Source organism: Notolepis coatsorum (assembly GCF_963971535.1).
Source record: "Notolepis coatsorum genome assembly, chromosome: 18".
Classification (NCBI taxonomy): Eukaryota; Metazoa; Chordata; class Actinopteri; order Aulopiformes; family Paralepididae; genus Notolepis; species Notolepis coatsorum.
Window position 1 is genome coordinate 69,548,139 of NC_140182.1, and position 14,660 is coordinate 69,562,798.

The 14,660-nt window shown below is 46.2% G+C and overlaps 1 protein-coding gene across 1 annotated transcript in view; it reads right to left on the reverse strand.

The window, feature by feature from the left end:
* The window catches only part of mef2aa (myocyte enhancer factor 2aa), a 185,979-nt gene that overhangs the window by 170,521 nt on the left and 798 nt on the right, over positions 1-14,660 (reverse strand). The gene's annotated exons all lie outside the window — the stretch shown is intronic.

Below are 14,660 nucleotides of genomic sequence, written 5' to 3' on the forward strand. Positions count from 1 at the left end.
TCTGTTGTCACCTGTAGATATGTCAGTATGTGAATAGGAATATGACACACATTTGGTTGTACCTTGGCTTACAATGTACAATAATATTTATTATTTTATTCATATCTATATTTCTGTCATTTACATTGCTGTGTGGTGCAGTTGGCAATGACATAATTTCCCCTCAGGGACAATAAAGGTTTTATTTTTTACGTTGTCTATCCATAAGATATCCAGTAGTACTCATTTGTATATTTTGTACCCAGTTTAATCACCTGTACATTGTATATTACTATTGCACTTTACTGCTACATTTGCACTCTGGTTGGAAGCCAAACTTATTTTTGTTGTACTGTACTTGTGCTGTATGATGACAATACATTTTAATCTAATATAATCTAAAGAAATCCTAACATTGAGCCACTCCGGTGTATTTCGACAATAAGGTCAAAGACAATAACGATTTATATGAATTATAACTTGCTGCAGTTAGTTCTTATGGGACATAATAGTAAGTTATATTTCATTTATGGCTTTGCACTCTGCTCTATTGGAACTGTCCCTTTAATCATATGCTATCATGAAAACTTTCAACCACGTGTACGCACCCACCTGCCTGACCACGCCCACATCCGCCATACTACCAGCTCCTTCCCTACGTTCACCACCGTGAAGTCAGTGTATAGCACCGCTTTAAGTTTAGTGCTAAAAGTAGTTGTTGGTAAAGGAGCTGCGTTGACATTGTGCTTTTGTTTTCGGGAAAAGAAAAGGATAATGTCTTCACCACCGGAGAGCTTAGACGATTATCGTTCTGACCTCAACCAGCGCTTCACAGTCGCGGCTTCCTCCGTGCGTCGTGGGGCGTTCCTGGCTCCACGGTTGTGGCAGACAGGTGCGCCTCAGCGTCCGGAGGAGAGTACGCATCGCAGAGGGACCGTCAAGCTCCCATCTCCTGTGAGGTGGCCGAGTTCCGGTTCTGGTTCCCCCATAGATCAAAGCATTGGCGGAGGGGTCTCACACCTTTGGGGTGGGCCACCGGGCGCGGCTTGGTGGCGCCCTCTGTGATGTTTTAGATCAACACGCGTACCTACCCCCCTCCTGGGACTGGGGATGGCGGCGTGATTAGGACACGGGACTGGTTCTGGTCGCGCCGGACCAGGTCAGTTAACCCGTTGTCCGCCGGGGCGCAGATCTGCTGTTCTGGTACCCTGAGGGACTTGTGCTTTTTCGGGGGAAAAATGCCGGGTCGGCCCGGGCGTTGCAGGGTTTGATGTTATGGAGATGTTCGGGATTATGTCACTGCGTGTTATCCTTCACTGTTGCTTGGTCCATATTGTGTTGTACCTTGCCCTGTGCTAAAGGAGCCTGGTCCTTCTCCATTATTTTTCGCCCCTCTCTTCTCCTGCTTGGCGGGGCTGGGAGGGGGTTGTCGAGGTGGTTCTTCTAGAACCCCTCTGGCGTCCCTGTGTACGTCACGGTCCGCCGGGCCCAGGTCCGACCTTGTTTTCGTCGACCTGTTGGCCTGGGTTAACCCCTTCTTGAAAACTGAAACACTTGTACTGCTGTATAGCCAGTGTATACCCGCAGTTGTGTTTTGGCGTTTTGGAGTTTTTTCTTGGGGGGTTATAGGAACAACCGCCTTAGACCGCATGTTAGAACCAAGGTGGTGGTTGGTTTCCAGGTGTGTTGGTAGCGGAGTCAACTCTCGGGGTAGGCCGGGCTTGGCCCTGTCTGCCTGTGAGTGTGCCCCCGCACCTTTCATGACGTCTGCCAATCATGTCAGCCTTCTCTGCCTCGGCCCCTCTAGAGGGTCGGGTTTTTTTTGTGGAGGCTGCGACATGGTGCACAGCATACCAGCATACGCCCCTTCCGCCGAGGTGCTGTTTTCAGCAGACCCCTTTGGCGCCTGTCTAGTCAGCAGTGCTCCAGGCTCAGGTCGAGTGGCCTGTTGCCTGGATTGAGGGATCGACATCTCTTGGGGGTTGTCTCCCCGGTGCGCTGCCTGGTCCCGCTGTGGGTGTAGCCTCTTGAGTGCTTCGGTGCGGCATGCTGTAGGGGGGAAGGGCCTGCTCTTGGATGGGCCCTGTCCGAATACGCTGGCGATGTGGGGGGTGGTGTCACTAGTGACAGCCTGGTGGGGTCTCGATGCTGCGGCGTCGTTGGCCTCACCAGGCCCCCTTTTCCGGGGGGTCCAGTCCCTTCCTGGGGCTGGGTCCTCCTTCGCACTCCGCTGCTACGGCCTTGCCACAGGGTTGGGTTTTTGCCCTTGACCCCGTGATATTAGGGGTTGTAACGGGGGTTTTATTTCTTCCCGTTCGTTCCCTAGTGGCATGTGGGTTGCGCGTTTGTGTAGTTGTGGGTTCTTCTGTGGGAAGGTAAGTCCCACGGTCTCCTCACCCTGTGCGTTTGAGTTGCTAAACCCCTCTTCGCACAGTCGGATCCGATTCCCTCCCGTCCTCCACTAGGGGGGTCCGGGGGCTCGGGTCCTCCCCGGTTCTGATGGTTGTGGGGGGCCTCAGCGGGTACATTTGTCGAGCTTCCGCTCTGCTCAGCTCCTGTATTCCAGTAGGACACAGAGCGGTAGCTATACCATCTATAACGTACGGTTATATCTATAACCATAGTTATATGAGTATAGCGGACGCTCTGCGTCGGACTCACTGAGGACCCCGTGGTCTTCGCCTTGGTGGTGAAAGACTTGGGAAGGAGCTGTTAGTATGGCCACACCCCTGCTTATGTAGAGGAGCGGATGGGGGTGTGGCCAGATGGATGGGTGTATATAGGTGCATGTGAAGATTTCTTCAGTGCTAGTACTGATATAGGAATAGATTCCAGTAGGACGCAGAGCGTCCGCTATACTCATATAACTATGGTTATAGATATAACCGTACGTTTTATGAAATCAGCATGTGGTCTTACGAGACCGATCAGCGCTGGCCCAGGGTGTTTTTTCAATGATTGAATACGCTTTGTGGCGTGCCTTGGTTGCCCAACATCATAAAAACAGCGTTTTTTATGCGGTCGGCTGGGAAGGAGATTATTGTCTCTACCGAGCGCCAGTGCACTAGGTTAGACTCGAGGGCTAGCGTACATCTCTGGGGGGAGATGACGGAGTAGATCAAAACATTGGCAGGGGGGTCTCACGCCCGTTAGGTGGGCCATTGGGAGCAGTGCGTTCGCGTACTGACCGTCTTGGTGGCGCCCTCTGTGATGTTTTGGATCGACACGCGTACCTACCCCCCTCTTAGGACTGGGGGCGGCGGCGTGACAAGGGCACAAGACTTGTCTTGGTCGCGCCGGACCGGATCAGTTTAACCCGTTGTCCGCCGGGGCGCAGAAAAGTTCTGGTACCCCGAAGGACCCTGAGCTTTTCCGAGGGGAAAATGCCTGGGCGGGCCGGACGTCACAGGGGTTGATGTCATGAATGTGTGTGTCATATAGATGCCACTACGAGTTTCCCTTAACAGTGGTGTGCATTGGTACATACTGTACTTTTTTGCACAATGTTAGGTGGGTTGGTCCTTCTCCATTCGTTTTCACCCCTCCCTCCCTGCTAAACCAGGGATGGGAGGGGGCTGTCGGTGAGGCTGTTTCTGTCATCTCCTCTATGCATCCCTGTGTAGGTCCCAGTCTTCCAGGCCCAGGTCGGGCCTCCCCCTCATTGACCTGTGGCCTGGGTTAACCCTTTTTAAACCTGAAACGCTTGAACTGCATTGTATAGCCTGTGTATACGCGCAGTTATGTTTCCGGGGTTTCTTAGTGGGTTAAGGGAGCAACCACTTTCTGTTAATAAACATAGGGGGGTGGTTGTCTCTCCGGTGTGTTGGTAGCAGAGTCGACTCTCTGGTTGAGCCCGGGTCTGACCCTGGCTGCCCGAGAGTATGCCCCTGCATCTTTCATGACGTCTGCCAATTGTGTCAAACTCTTTCTCTGAACCTCGACCCTGCGGGATTAATAAATTGGCTGGGTCAGGGTTCGTGGTGGAATCTGTTCGCTGGCGGAGTTGGCTAACTCAGACTCCGCGAGGTTCGTGGCCCCATGAGATTGTGACATGGTGCACGGCATACTGAACACCCTTTCCGCCGGGATACTGTTCTTACAGTAAGCCCCTTAGGCGCCTGTCTAGTCCGCAGTGCTCCGGGCGCAGGTCGAGTTCTGCTCTTAAGACCTGCCGACCTGGATTGAGGGATCAACCTCCTTGGAGGGTTGTCTCCCCGGTGCGCCAGCTGGCCCCACAACATTGTGGGGGGGGGAAGCCTCCTTGGGAGCGCTTCGGAGCGGCGTGCCAGGGGGAGAGGGGCCTTCACCTATTTTAGGCCCTGTCCGATACGCTGGCGATGTGAGGGGTGGTGTCACCAGTGACCGTCTGATGGGGTCTCGATGCCACGGCCTCGTTGACCTCACCAGGCCCCCTTTTTCAGGGGGTCCTGCCCCCGGGATGTGGCCTGGGGCCTCCTCCTTGCCCCGTTGCTACGGCCTTGCCACGTTTTTTTTTTTTTACCCCGACCACACGATGTTGGGGGCTGTAACGGGGGTTTTTGCTTCACGTCCGTTCCCCGGTGGCGTGCGGGATGCGCGTCCGAGTAGTCGCGGGCCCTTCTAAACAAAGGTAAGTCCCACGGTCTGCTCACCCTGTGCGTTTGAGGTGCTAAACTCTCTTCGCACAGTCAGGTCCGATCTCCCTCCCGTCCCTCACTAGGGGGGGCCCGGATCCTCCCCGGTATTCTGATGGTTGTAGGGGGCCTCAGCGGGTACATCTGTCGAGCTTTCCGCTCTGCTCCACTCTTGTGTTCCAATAGAGCAGAGCGCAAAGCCATAAATGAAATATAACGAAGGTTATCCTATAACCCTAGTTATATGAATTATGGCGAGCGCTCTGCTCTGACTCACTGAGGACCCCACATGTCTTCCGTTTTGGTGGTGAAAGACTGGGGAAGGAGCTGGTAGTATGGCCATGACCCCGCTTATATGTGAGCGGATGTGGGCGTGGTCAGGCAGGTGGGTGCGTACCAGTGTTAATTTTGGCAGCTATTTTCATTTTAGTTTTAGTCTTAGTCATGTGTCAAGTGCTCCTTTTTCGTTTTCATCATATTTAGTCATCTTCATTTATTTTTCGTTTAGTCAGTTTTAGTCAACTAAATGTCTGAGCATTTTAGTCTTAGTCAGTTTTTGTCTCAATTTTGTCTTTTTTGTTTTATTCTAGATATAGTCGACGAAAACGGATGACATTTTTGTCTATTTTTAGTTAATGGAAAAAAACTTCAGAAAGTCAGAAATAGTCAACATGAAACATTTTCTGATTTAAATTGCGTATTTATTTTTTAACCTAGGGGAATCTGAGTCTGCGGCACAAGTGATACACAGGAAGTATATGTTGGTGTAGACATGGTCCAATGTATTGTTGCTCCTACAGTATATGTTGGTGTAGACATGGTCCAATGTATTGTTGCTCCTACAGTATATGTTGGTGTAGACATGGTCCAATGTATTGTTGCTCCTACAGTATATGTTGGTGTAAACATGGTCCAATGTATAAGATAAGAGAGCATTACGGATGTGGTGACGTTGTTTCTGACCAGAGAGACGACGCTGAACTCTGTCTGTCTTCTGTTTGCTGTGTCTTTCCTTTCTCTCTGCCATGTCTGTCCTCTCTCTGCTGTGTCTGTCCTCTCTGTCATGTCTGTCCTCTCTCTCTCTGCTGTGTCTGGCAGCGGTTTATTCTATAACAGGATACTGTAAACTAAGTAAACAGAACACACAGTAGTACTAGTAGTAGTACACACTGATTGCAATCAGCTTGCATAAAAACATTATATAAAATCACATTCTGAGGTCAGTGTTAAAGTACCACATGGAAGAGGTCTGGTTAGTGGTTAGAGTTAGAGGTGGTCTAGGTCTGGTTAGGGTAACTTAGGGATAGTTAAGCATTCATTATAATTTATTATTATTATTTAGATAGATGGATGTAAAGGGCTAGACCAACTCTTAACCCCTATCCGGACCTAGACCACCTCTAAGTCACAACCCTAACTTAGGGGTTAAAGTTAGAGGTGGTCTAGGTCTGGTTAGGGGTTAGAGTTAGAGGTGGTCTAGGTCTGGTTATACTGATCCGATACCAGTGCATACATTAAAAAAAATGAAATTATATTATATAAATTATAAAACTTTTTTTCTTTTCATTTTTACAGCTACTGTTTTATATATACTGTTTTTTAGTAATAACTAGAAAGTAATGGTATTTATTCAACAACAGGTGATTGTATAGATTAGTATTAGTATCATTAATTGACAACTAAGCTCAATGAGTTCACCCACGGAATGGTTGTTGGTACATTGGTTCCACACGGACGTTAAACGTTGTTGCGCACTTCCTATCCAGAGGGCTCCGGTTCAGTTAGCTCCTAGCAGAGGCACTGTTGTGATTTTTAATGCAAAATAAATATTCAACATTCTCTTTTGAGACTCCGCCTCAGACTCTTATCATTTGGCACTGAAAAGCTAAACAATGTCACCAGCAGGCACGTGCACACATAGACGTCAAGGGGTGCCCGGGCACCTGCCTTTTTCATTTTTCATTAGAAAGTGCACTTTTTATGCCCCTTTTAATTTTTTTTTTCTGTTGCACATATAGATAGACTGCCCTGCCCTTCCAAATGAAAGATGTCATGATAGAATCTAAATATTAGGTAAAGAAAGAGAGATAAATGCCCCTACCCCTCTCCTGGAACTGGAAGGACCTATTATTTACGCGCGCTGCCAGACGCCTGTATACTTTCCGTAGCCGCATTTCTGGCAGACGCTCTGATTGGCCGACGCCAGTTTCTACACTGGTTAGCCTAGCCACTCTTCGAAGTAGGTTCAGGTTAGAGTTTGTCTTAGAGCATGACGGCAAGTTCTTTCGACGGTTAAGCTTAGGCACTCTTTCAAAGTTGGTTAAGGTTAGAGTTTGTCTTAGAGCATGGCGATAGAACGCCAGGTAGTTTGCAGGCTGTTCGACGTGGAAATGGGCAAAGACAGACAGTAGACACAGCTCATCAGTACTTGTGTTGTGCTAACTGCTAACAATAAGCTATTTGGCTGGATGCAGTCTGGACAGTGGATATACATCAAGACAACAGTCTGTGACTGTGGGACAGTGGACATAATACTTCATCAAGCCCTCCTGACCTGGACCACGTTTCAACTAACAAGTGAGTTAATGCGGTCTCTCTTTCTCTCTCTCTCTCTCTCTCTCTCTCTCTCTCTCTCTCTCTCTCTCTCTCTCTCTCTCTCTCTCTCTCTCTCTCTCCCGGTCTCTCTCTCGCTCTCTCTCTTGCTCTCTCAACACAGCGCCCGCAGCTGTTGGTCTGGAGCGCATATTGTGTTATTAAAGGGACACTATGTAGTTTTGGTGACATCTATCGGTGAAACTGAATGTACCATAGACTTGTATTAACCTAAAAAATCGGGCTTGCGCGCTATGCACGCTCGCATTGCATTTAATAATTGATGCCCTTTTCTCCTTTTTCGGCACCTGCCTTTCTAAAGTCCTGTGCACGTCCCTGGTCACCGGTATGGCTGTCTGCATTATGTCATTAATTGTGTGCGAGAGTTCGATCAGTTAGCCACGTTAGCGTGAGCTAGGTTAGCCACTAGCTAACGCGAGCTAGATGGAAATACAAACAATGTGGTGAATAAGTGATTTACCTTGGAATACTCCTTTGCCAACTTGCTGTACTTTGCTTGCAGGTCTGCAGCTGGATTATGAATAGTCCCAACTTTAGCCAAGGTAACGTTCAGCTAAAACTAGCTTTTCAACCGCCCCAACAGGTCCACGGAGGACGCCATAGCCCATGTGCTGCACACAGCAGCATCACACCTGGACAAGAGGCAGGGGAACTATGTGAGAATGCTATTCATCGACTACAGCTCGGCATTCAATACCATAGTCCCCTCCATACTCATAGCCAAGCTCAGGGACCTGGGCTTGAACTATGACCTCTGCCAGTGGGTCTTGGACTTCCTGACTGGCAGACCCCAGGTGGTGAGAGCAGGCAACTGCACCTCCTCATCCATCACCCTCAACATAGGGGCCCCCCAGGGCTGTGTTCTGAGTCCCCTCCTCTACTCCCTGTACACACACGACTGTGTGGCTCAGCGGAGTAGCAATACAATCATCAAATTTGCTGACGACACAGTGGTGGTGGGCCTGATCTCTGCCAACGACGAGAGGGCCTACCTGGAAGAGGTCAAGGTCCTGGCGGGATGGTGCCAGGAAAACAGCCTCTCCCTGAACGTCAGCAAAACAAAGGAGATGATTGTGGACTTCAGGAGGTCGGGGGTCAAGGACTACAGCCCCCTCAGCATCGACGGGGCACCGGTTGAGAGAGTCAACAGCTTTAAGTACCTCGGAGCCTACATATCCGAGGACTTGACATGGACCACACACATTGACAGTGTTGTGAAGAAGGCACGACAACGCCTCTACTTCCTCAGGCGCCTAAGGAAGTTCCAAGTCAGTCAGAAGATCCTTAAGAACTTCTACTCATGTACAATAGAGAGCATCTTGACCGGCAACATCACCTCCTGGTTTGAGAATAGCACTGCACAAGACCGAAGCAGACTACAAAGAGTGACACGTTCAGCCGAACGCACAATTGGAGGGGGGCTCCCCACCCTCCAGAACATTTACAACAAGCGTTGCAAGGGCAAGGCTAAGAGAATCATTAAAGACTCCAGTCACCCGAACAACTGCCTCTTTGAACTGCTGCGGTCAGGCAAGCGATACCGGAGTCTCAAGGCGAGCACAGAAAGACTCAGAAGAAGCTTCTATCCCCAGGCCATCAGGCTGCTAAACGAACAATGAACACTACACAACAACAACCACCAAACGCACATAGCACACACATCCACACGCACACACTCACTTTAAACAAACACACTGTAGCACCCACTCCACACACTTTATAGCACACACCCACTTTAAACAAACACACTGTAGCACCCACTCCCCACACTTTATATTTATTGATGAAGGATTGCACTACAACTCGTACACCTTACTGTAAATTGTACCTAAATTGTACCTCATCCCATTTCTGCTTTGCACTATATAGTACTGTACATTAGTACACTGCATAGTATTGTATATTATATGGTAACTCAGAACATTGTACATATGTCTATACCGAACACTGTGACCTCATTTTCTTCTTCTAAATTACATGCTATACTATGTTATTTGATACTATCTTGTCTAGCACAGTCTCTGGAGCGTAACAGTAAGAAGCATTTAGTATGAAAGTATTCTGTACTTCTGTATGACAACTATTAAAGAAACTTGAAACTTGAAAACTCAAATAGCTCCAGCTAATGCTAATAACACAGAGCTCCCGTCAGCCGTCACACTGTTCTGTCGGGACTATGGCATTAAGAAAAGTTATAATTAGTTTGTCTCGTCTTGTTTTAGTCAACAATATCAACATACATGAAGAGAAATTTCGTCTTGGTTTTTGTAAATAAAATTGTTGTGTGCTCAGTTGTGGTCAACGATATTTAATAAACTATTTAGTCTCGTTAGCGTCACATGGTATTCAATAACGTGACGTCACGTCTCGTTGTCGTCATGAAAAAAACCTTCGTTGACGAACATCTTTCGTCATCAATTTAGTCAACAAAATTAACACTGGTGCATACATGTGGTTGAACATTTTAATGATAGCATATGATTAAAGGGACAGTTCCAATAGAGCAGAGCGCTCGCCATAATTCATATAACTAGGGTTATAGGATAACCTTCGGTTTCAGTGACTCAATATGAAATGAAAATGGGGGACCCTGATGTAAACAAGACAAACGTCTTTCTCTGGTCTGCATCCCCTTAACAATTGTGTTTATTGAGCCGTACTGTATTGTACCCATTCTGCAATCTGTTAAATAAAGTTTTCATTCATTCATTCATTCATTCATTCATTCATTCATTCATTCATTCATTCATTCATTCATTCATTCCCTTTAATCGTATGCTATCATGATAACTCAATTCAGTCACAACACAGTTATACTTCATCAGTTGATGTAAATGCAGGGCTATTTCAAGTTCAAGTTTTGTTTTATTTGTCATATATAAGGTACATGTACATTACAGTGAAATGCTTGGTTGTGTATGAGCCCCCTGAGATTTCAGCTTCATACAGTAAAAAAAAGTTAAAAGAATAAACACTATACAAAATATACAATATACAAACTAAAGTACAAAATGAAGTACAAAATGCAAACAATGAAGTACAAAATTAAAATGCAAAAATGAGGTAGGGATGTAGTGCACATATTTTAGTAATGAATAGATAAAAAAAAATATGGTGTAGTGTTAAAAAGTGTTTCAAGTGTCTAAAGTGAATGTTAAAGGTGAGTGTTTAAAGTGAGTGTGTGCATGTGGATGTGTGTGCAATGAATGTAGATGGATGTCTCATGGCAAGCACAGAAAGACTCAGAAGAAGCTTCTATCCCCAGGCCATCAGGTTGCTCAACGAACAATAACACTATGTAACAACCATCAAAAGCACTCACAGCACACACATCCACATACACACACTCACTTTAAACAAACAACTCACTGCAGCACCCACTTTAGAACACCTAAACACACTTTATATTTATTGGCAAAGTATTTGCACTACAACCCATACCTCAGTACACCTTACTGTAAATTGTACCTAAATTGTACCTCATCCCATTTCTGCTTTGCACTATATAGTATATTGTAATTAGTATATTGTATAGTATATTGTATGGTAACTCAGTTACTTCTACTCTGCATTGAACATTGTACATATGTACATACTGAACACTTGTGTCTACGTACGTGACTTCTATTTTATACTTGCTATACTTATTTTATTTTATCCTTTTGTCTAGCACAGTCTCTGGAGCGTAACAGAAAGAAGCATTTTGTATAAAAGTATTCTGTACTTCTGTATGACAACTAATAAAGACTTGAATAAATAAAATAAAACTTGAACTTGAACTTGAACTTGGGTTAGTGGTTAGATGGTTAGATGGGTTATTTTGACCTGACAACAATGTGTATTTGCCAGCTTGCTTTCAGCTCATCCTCAGCAGCACCCAGGGGTGTAAAAAGTACCCAGAAATTATACTTAGGTGAAAGTATGGGTACCGTCTCAAAATCAAGTAAAAGTCAGAGTATCTGGCTAAAACACACTTGAGTAGAAGTAAAAAAGTTTCTACTTTTAAATGTACTTAAGTACTAAAAAGTTAGTAAGTAAAAACCTTTTTTCTGACTGTCTATTCTTCTGATAGCAGGTGTTTAATCAAAGATCCACGCTTTCTAGTCTTGCACAAGGACCAATCAGCATGGGTATGGGCGGGTTCATTTTCCATTGATGGGGATTTGATTGGCTGTTTTTAAATAAAATGCGGCCGCAGGATTAATAATGTTAACGTTAGTTCGGCCAGAGAAACAAATATACTAATTAAAATGGTTGGACCTGCAAGATTTGTACTTTGTACTTTGTAGGTCTACATTTTAAATGTAAGGAGCGAAAAGTATGTTTTTTTCTCTAAAATGTAATTGAGTAAAAGTACAAGTACAAACCTAATAATACTTGAGTAAAGTACAAATCCCCAAAAACAGTACTTAAGTATTGTAACGAAGTACTGCCACCCCTGGCAGCACCTATAGTATACAGTAAGTGTCCCCATGCAGAGAATGACCCTCCACGCACTGCACCCATCAGCAGCACCTATACAGTAAAGGGCTCTACATGCTCGAGCAACTGCGACGCAACTGTGACACAACATCGACAACGCAACAATGTTGTAGACACTCTGCCTTTATGCTTCTGCAACATCCACGCATAGCCTATATGCAACATTGTACAAATAAATGTAAAATTAATGTACAAAATAAGTGTCTTTCCGGTGTTTTAGACGTCGCTCCTTTATTATGAAACCCCCCGACCGGAGGTATTATTGCTGCTGCCGGTTAAGTTTTTTTTCTTTTTTTTTTTTACTTTTATTTATAGCATTTTCAGCTTTTTCGGGCCACGCAGGACCGATAGAGGGAGAGAGGGAGAACGGGAGGAGAGGTAGGGAAGACATGCGGCAAATGGTCGCCGGGACTGGGAAACGAACCCGGGACGACCGCTTCGCGACTCAGCGCGCTATGTATGTGCTACTGGAGCGCCCCAACCGGTTCGCCTTTTCCTTAATGATAAGCAAGCAGTGCAAGAATGCGGAAGCATTCTACCGTAGTGGCGTGCGGTAATGCGCCTTTCATTTTCCGCCGCCCAGCGCCCGTGCGTGCACCGGCGGCGGCGTGCTCGCTCAGGTGCGTGCGTGCGCCGGCGTGCTCGCACGAGGTGCCCGCGCATGCGCATGAGATCCGAGCGGAGCTCAATATATATAAGTCACCGCCCCTTATTCAGTATCTAGAAATAGCTCAATTGGCAAGACTACATGGCTGTGGATCCTATGGCTCGTTTGCTGGCGAGTTCGAATCCCATCGAATATTTTTTTTTTTAACGTGATTTTTTTTTTTAACGTGTATTCTTTCGCCGGTTAAGGTTAGGCATGGTTAAGGTTAAGGTTAAGGTTAGGCATTGTTTCGGAGTTGGTTAAGGTTAGAACGGTTAAGTTTAGGCGCTGTTAAGGAGCTGGTTAAGGTTAGAGTTTGTCAAAGAGAATGGCAATATAATTTCTATGGTTAAGGTTAGGCATGGTTAAGGTTAATGTTAGGCATTGTTTCGGAGTTGGTTAAGGTTAGAACGGTTAAGTTTAGGCGCTATTAAGGAGCTGGTTAAGGTTAGAGTTTGTCAAAGAGAATGGCAATAGACAGCCTATTTCCGCGCGACAGCTCCCAAAGCGGGCCTGAAAAGAAAGGCGCTTTACCGTAGTGGCGTGCGGTGACGAATGCTTCCGCATTTTTGCACTGCTTGCTTATCATTAAGGTAGACGCAACCGGTTCAGTGTTTTTGATCTGACGCTAAATACAAATGTTGAGATTGTTGGTGAACAACTAACTTTAGGTTAGTTTTAACGTTAGCTAGCAGCAGGGATGGACGCTGTTGTGCAAATGCAGGCAGCTACAGGCACTTGAGGAAGAGCTGCTGATTTTAATCGGCAGGAGAGAGAGAGCTCGACAAAGCCGTATATCCCTGTGGCGTGGTCGTAGGCACTGTGGAATAATATAATGATTCCCCAACTCTCTCATGTAAAGACATTCCCCTCCCCTTTGTCCCCTATCCTGTGTCCCCCCCCCCCACACCCATTTGACCTAGCAAATGGGTCCCCCTCCTCCCCCTTTTTCACTATAAAGGGCTCCTCCCACAGCATTCGAGGTCTCTACCTGGGTCATTCAGCTGATCACCTGGGGCGAGCCCCTCAGCCATTCTCAAGTCAAGTCAAGTCAAGAGTTTTAATTGTCACGGCATACAAGTATACAATGAAATGCGGGTGGTCTTGCCCGCAACGATGTGCAATACAGTGGTACAACATATAATAGAATCCAATAAAAAAACAACATTGTGCAATAAACAGGTAACAGGTAACATGGTGTGACATCTCGGTATCTGTACATAGTTATTTACATAGCATATAGGACAATGGACATGCTCTCTAACTACTATATTTCGATTTGTCCAGTTAATAAACCTTGTTATTAACTGAACCTCGGTTGACTGAGAACATTCTTCAGGATATTTACTATATCCCACAGCACGAAAATGCAGCTCAAAACTACCTGTTGTTGTATTAAATTAATTGATTGCTGTTTAACTTGTCCCTGTGTCCAGTCCTTTCGATTAGCCCCACCTGTTCATTGTAAACAATGATGCATGTAATTATATTAACGTTACTGTGTGTTGTTGTAGCTATGTTAATACATTCTGAATGGCATTAACGTTAGTTGGGTGGCTACAACGAATTCTCACAAGCTGGCATCGTAAAATCTCAACACCAGCCATGGGAATACTGTTTACTAAATTGTGGAGGCTTTTAATCGTCAAAGTAAGAGGATTTGAAGGTGTATGCTATGGAAGTCTTCCCCTGCAGCTCCACTTTGTTGAAATGTACATATAACTATAGGGCTATATAACCACCGCTTAATTCGCGATTGTCATGACAAACCAATTACATAATCCAACATATGTGTAAAAAACTAACATATTCCAGTTGACTGTATATTTTTTGAATGATTCGTTACGAAGAAATCAATACTTCCATTTGTATAAATTACGTTAACTATCGAGGATAGTCGGCGGCTAGGTGGTGCAGTGGGCAAGGCACTCACCACCAATGCTGGAGACGCTGGGTTCGAGCCCAGCTCTCCACATTGTTTTCAGTTTGGCTGGTCGTCCGTACTAATACAATTGGCAGTATTAGGGGGAGGGAAATCTGAGGGGTGGGGATCGGACGTTGTGGACAGTGACTCCTACAGGTCGGTTGGTGCGCCTGCGCAGTAGAATCAAGAAGCGATGGGGGCGGCGCCCCTCCAAAGCGCAGAACCCTGGCGCTGGAAGATCGCGCCGCGCAGGTGAAAAGATGCGACGGCTGCTACCTCGAGTATCGGAGGGGACTCGTGCTATGTATGGCTTCGTCCACATTGCAGCCGGCTTGTGGGAGGCAAGAAACAGCGTTCGAGACAGGGGAGGGTTGAATTGGACGATACGAAATTGGTATGGGAG